Source organism: Petaurus breviceps, unplaced genomic scaffold, assembly GCF_028583685.1.
Source record: "Petaurus breviceps papuanus isolate PSGF00001 unplaced genomic scaffold, PetGlider_PUasm1.0 175, whole genome shotgun sequence".
NCBI classification, from domain to species: domain Eukaryota; kingdom Metazoa; phylum Chordata; class Mammalia; order Diprotodontia; family Petauridae; genus Petaurus; species Petaurus breviceps.
The window spans coordinates 33261240-33267434 of NW_027185764.1; the positions used below are offsets into that span (position 1 = coordinate 33261240).

Genomic DNA, 6195 nt, shown 5'->3' on the forward strand with positions numbered 1-6195 from the left:
CTTCTTCTTCTTCTTCTTCTTCTTCTTCTTCTTCTTCTTCTTCTTCTATTTCTTTCTTTTTTTTAAATAAGCCATTGGGGTTAAGTAACTTGCTCAAGGTTACACGGCCAGTTATTTCTGAGAGTGGTACTAAGTATCTGAGCCCAGATTCGATCCCCAGGTCATCCCGACATTGGGGCTGGTGCTCTTACTCATTGAGTCTTCTATTTCTTAAATACATCAAAGGATCAGTTGCTTTTTTTTTTGCTCTTTTGGTACACTTTTATTTCAACCTGAACCATATAGTGAAAATTGTAATTTCGGGACTGGATATTGCTCATACTACACTTTCCCCCCAATTTATTACAACCAAAGCATCTGATATGGCTGGATCATACTATTCAGGTTAGAAGAAATAATCTTTAGCTGAAAACATTGTAAGCATTTTAAATACAGTGTCCCACAGGTCTTAGCTCAGCTTTAACCTACTAAACCTTAAAAGTACATTAAGACTTTTGGGACACCCTGTATATCCCAAGAAAGGCACAACAGCTAGAATGGTGAAAATCTTTTATAGTTAAAATGGATTTGTATATTTAACATTTTAACCTTTTAGTTAAAATTTTCAATAGATTTAAAAACACAGATAATGGGTTTTTCTTCTTTTTTTTTGATAATGGGTTTTTCAAAGAACCCACTAATTAGGTGAATATTTGAATGGCTTATTCCATGAATCAGCTATTCTGTCGGCATCCCCCTCCACCTATGCAATTGATGACCCATTTGCATCTTCTCATGGTGTTATTGCTGTCCACACGTTTACCTCCATTCCTCCCCAAATGTTCCATCCAACAGGTACTAGTGGTCTTCATCTGGGCCTCTGGATAACAGCTCATCCATCTGTTAACTTTTTCTTTTATATGACCCTGCCACCTCCCTTTATGGTCATACATGGTAATACTTCTTGATATCTCTTAAGTCAGTCAGTCAACAAGTATATATTAAGCCCTTACTATGGGCCTGGAATTGTGCTAAGTGCTGGGGATATGAAGACAAAAATGAAATATATGAGGTTAAATATATACACAGCTAAGTAAATACAAGTTAATTTGAGAAGGAGAGCATTAATAACTAGAAGGAAAATGAGGAAAGTTTCCTGTTCTTCAGGGCTTCCTAAATTGGAGATAGATGAATTTGGAAAAAAAAATCAACACTTGAATTTCAGTAGAAATTATTTCCTTTATAATCCTTTGCATTTTATTTTACACATTTACAAACATGGTTCTGAGAAGGGTATGTAGACATCCTCAGAATGCCTAAGGTGTCCAAAGTACAAACTAGGTGAAGAAACCCCTGTTTGTAGGAAGTGATATGTGAGTTGAGCCTTGAAGGAAACTAGGAATTCTAATAAAGTAACTGACATTTATATAGTGCTTGAAATTCTGCAAAGCACTTCTTCTGCTTTATATCATTTGACTTTTCACCATACTCTATGTGGTAATTATTTATTATTATGCATAATTGGTGTGGGGGATCAGGAATTATTATCCCTATTTTATAAATGAAGAAGCTGAGTCTGAGAAAGTTTAGAGCAAATTACCCCCAGGAGTCACACAGCTAGTATCTGAAGTTTTAGATCTGATTACAAGTCCAATATTCTATCCACTAAACTCATATTGCCTCCTGAGACACTGGGAGGAGGGAGCATACACCAGGCATCAAGGACAGCCTGGGTAAACATCTGAAAATGAGAGATGGATTGTTAAGTCCCAGGAATAGCAAGGTTGCCTGGATCATACAGTGAAAAGGAATACTATGAAATGAGTTTGTAAAAGTGAGTGGGATTGGGGCAGGTAGGTGGTACAGTGAATAGAGCACCGGCCCTGGAGTCAGGAAGACCTGAGTTCAAATCTGGCCTCTGACACTTAACACTTACTAGCTGTGTGACCTTGGGCAAGTCACTTGACCCCAATTGCCCTGCTTTCCCCCCTCCAAAAAAAAAAAGCAAAAACAAAACAAAAAGTGAGTGGCGTTTAAACACCAGATTAAAGAGTTAATATTGCATTCAAGAGCTAATGAGACTAAGGAGGACTTTGAACACCAAGTACAGAATTTTTGATGTAGTACAATGGAAAAAGCAACCAGTTTAGTCAGAGGACTGGGTTTGATTCCAGCTCTACCAGTTCCTACCTTTGTGACCTTGAATAAGCCAATTCACTTCCTTGAGCCTCATTTTCCTCAATTGTAAAATGAAAAAAGTGGATTTGATTACCTCTAAAGTCTCTTCCAAATTTAAATCATTGATACTACATTTTGTTGTAGAGGCCTAAGAAATTATTGAAGATATTTGAGCAAAGGATTACATGATAAATCATCAGATTTGGGAATATTAATTTGGAAATTGCACACAAGATAGGTTGGAAGACCAACTGGAAACAGTGATAACAATTAGGAGGGTATTGAAATAGCATACATTGAGAGGTGATGAGAACTTAAAACTAGGGTTGTGGCCACATGAAGAGAGACAGAGACAGAGACAGACAGAGAGAGAGAGAGAGAGAGAGAGAGAGAGAGAGAGAGAGAGAGAGAGAGAGAGAGAGAGAGAGAGAGAATATCAGTGTAGGATATGGATGTAGATGTGATATAAAATACGTCACAAAGATAGAATTAGCAAGGCTTATCAATTGATTGGATAAATGGGTTGAGCTAGAGAAAAGAGATAAGCATGAGCTAAGACTGGGAATCCTAGTGATTGAAAGGATGATGATGCCCTCAACAGGAACTAGTACACTTCTCACATGCAAGGATAGTTGCCAGGATATTGCAGCCTTCTTAACCTCACTCTTTGTCCTTTGATTCACTTGCAATTATACTTCTTCTGGGACTCTGGTGTACCATGATTCTTGGTTATATAGTTTCACTGGGAGAATTTAAAAGGTAGGCTTTTGCAACAGCAAATAGCCAGAAATCAATAAAAATAACAACAGATAAGTTCCTTTTGGTCTGAAAGGGCAAATATCTGGAAGATGGAATCGATGTTTCTCAATTATAATTCCACAGGGGTGGGGAGGGGTAGGAGGTGGCTATGGCATTAGGAACCAGTCAGTGTTGTCCTTGGCAATATTGACATTGTTAATTGACTCATCATTACCTTCTAGCTATTGTTATGGGGTTGGGAGGCAGTGTTAACTTACTCCACCTTATTCCAGTAGGAGCAATAGGTCACAGAAATGGGGGAATTCATGGACCACATGACTGGATTAAAGAGTCAGTTTTGTTTTTAAGTCTAATTTTATTTTTCAATGAAAAAATAAATCCATTTTCTCTCCCTTCCCCCCATTCCCTCACCTCCACTCAAAAAGGAAGAAAAATAAAACTCATAATAAATAAGCAGAATCAAGCAAAACAAATTCCCGTATTGGCTATGTCTAAAAAAAATTCTGGGCCGAGACCTCCCTCCTCTCCTTCCACCTCCCCATCCCCCACCAGATAAGGAGGAGAAGTTTGGTAAATGGGAAACTGTTTTAGTAGGAAAGGGTAATAAAACCTCGGAAGAAATGTGAGGGTTTGGGGGTGGGGAATGATTAAGGTTAGTTGGAACCATGAAATTTGGAAGGAGATGGGTAGCCTGTTTCATCATGAATCCTGTGTAATTATAGTTTGTCATTGTATTGATCAGCGTTCATAAGCCTTTCAAAGATTTTTAAAAAATAATTATTCCTATTGTATAAATTGTTCTGGTTCTGCCTGCTTTGCTTTGCATTGGTTCATAAAACTCTTATTGCAAAATAGTATTCAACCACATTCATATGCCATAATATTTTCAGCCAATCCCTAGTTGATGGGCAATTTCTTAGTTTCCAATTCTTTGCCACTGAAAAAAGAGGTGCTATAAATATGTTTGTACACTTGGGTATCCCTTTTCTTTTTTCCTGGGTCTCATTGCACTATAGACATAGTAGTGGTATCAATGAGTCAAAAGGTGTGAATGTTTAAGTAATTTTGAGGCTACAGTTTCAAATTGTTTTCAAGAATGACTGGACCAGTTCTTAGCTCCATCTCTATGGCTTTAATGAAACTGCTTCCCCATAGCCCCTCCGGCATTTGACATTTTACTTTTTCTTTGTCAACTTTGCCACTCTGATGGGTGTGACATGGAAACTTACAATTGTTTTAATTTTTATTTCTCCAAATATTAGTGACATGGCAACAGTTTTGTTTTGTCAATCAGTCCAGGCCCTATAGATTCTGATCTTTCTTAGCTTTTAAAAGTATTTCATCTTCCTAATGGACCACAAAATCTGGGACAAAACTTGGAATGCATTGGTTTTATTTTTACCTCCATAAAGATCTTAGAAATTCCCCTTTAGGTAACTTGACTAGGGAGAAAGTAGCAAGAAGGTTATAGGGAAGATTCAGGGAGAATTTTTATTTCCTTCTATTCTTGGCTCCCTACAAGGTCATCTGTGGTGTTATTATGTCCTATTTCCATTCTCCCACGTGATCAGACAACTTCTTGCTGTCTTGTTCCCTCTGAGTCCTATGAAGCCCAGTTCAGAATCTCACTTTCTTCTGCTTTTCAAGGTTAGTATTAGCTTCATATGGATATCTGTCTCTGACTCTCTTTTTCTTTCCCTTTTTCTGTCTTCCATTGTATTTGGAACTTGTAGTGAATAGACCTTGTGACTGATGTCAAGAGTGCTTACCTGGGTCTTGGGAGAGGTAATTACTTGTAATCTAATTCTATCCCTTCCCACCACCCCTTTTTGCACTGATACGGTAATTTTTGATGGTACACAATATAGGACCCTAGGCTTCTCCTTGCCTACTACAAGGATGCTTTGGTTTGAGGCAAGACTGTGAATGGGGCATGGGATTTCTAGTATGGGAACATAAGTTAGGGATGTGGGATCCCCAGTGGTGGAGCTGGGATGAAGATCCGTGGCTTTCCACTTTACTCTTTGGAGGTCATATAGATCATGAGCTCTATTACATGGTTGCTATAACCATACTCATTGTCACCCCAGGAAGTGAGTTGACAAAATGGTTGTTGAAGACAAAACTAGCAACAGCATCAAAGGTAGAAGAATGGTTATCACCATTAAAGTCACAGGATACAACCTGATCCTCCGGGTAGCTCATGATACTCTTCCAGGTTCCCTTTGATGTTTGCTTTACCACTTTCTTGATAACATCATATTTGGCATGTTTCTCCAGGGGGCAGGTCAGATCCACAACAGATACATTGGGAGTAGGAACACAGAAGGCCATCCCTGTGAGCTTCCAATTCAACTCAGGTATGACCTTGTGATAGCCTTAGCAGGACCAGTGGAAAAAGAATGATGTTTTGGGCAGCACCACACCCATCATGCCACAGCTTGCCAGAGGGACCATCTACTGTCTCCTGGGTAGTAGTAATGGCATAGAGTGTAGTCATGAGTTCTTCTACAATGTCAAAGTTGTCATGAATGACTTTGACCAAGGGGGCCAAGCAATTGGTAGTGCTGTATTGACAATATTAAGAGAATTGTCATATTTCTTATGTCTCACTACTAACAAGAACATTGGAGCATTATCAGAAGGGGCAGAGATAACGACCTGCTTAGCTTTACCCTTCAAGTGAACCCCAGCCTTTTTCATGGTGGTAAAACATCAGTGGACCCTACAACATACTTGGCTCCAGCATCTCCCCATTTAATATTGGTGGGGGATCCTGCTGCTAGAATATGATAATGGCTTTTCCATTGATCACCAACTTCCCATCCTTAGTCTTGACGGTGTCCTTGAACTTTCCATAGGTGGAATCATATTGAAACAAATAAACCATGTAGTTGAGGTCAATGAATGGGTCATTGATGACCACAATGTCTACTCTGCCTGAGTTGAATGCAGTCCTGGTCACCAGGCACCCAATATGGCCAACTCTGTTGACTCTGACCTTCACCATCATGTTTCAGGGATGCAACTGAAGCAGCATATCCTGGCACTGAGCTTGGGAGAAGAGCTAAAAGCTTTTGTTCCTTTTGTAGGGCTATCTGTATAGGTATCCCTCTAGAATCATTGTTCAAAAATATGTTCTCAATGAATCTAAGTCATTTTGATAGATTTACATGTTTACATTAAGTCAGAAATTCTCCTTCACCTCAAACAATCCATGCCCTTACAAATCCTGATTTTACTCCCTTTTCTCACACAAGAAGAAAGTTGTATCTATTT

General features: G+C 38.9%; 1 pseudogene; it reads right to left on the reverse strand.

Moving 5' to 3' along the window:
* Window positions 1–4933: 4933 nt before the first annotated feature.
* LOC138159089 (glyceraldehyde-3-phosphate dehydrogenase-like) lies at window positions 4934–5926 on the reverse strand (annotated as a pseudogene).
* Window positions 5927–6195: the final 269 nt, after the last annotated feature.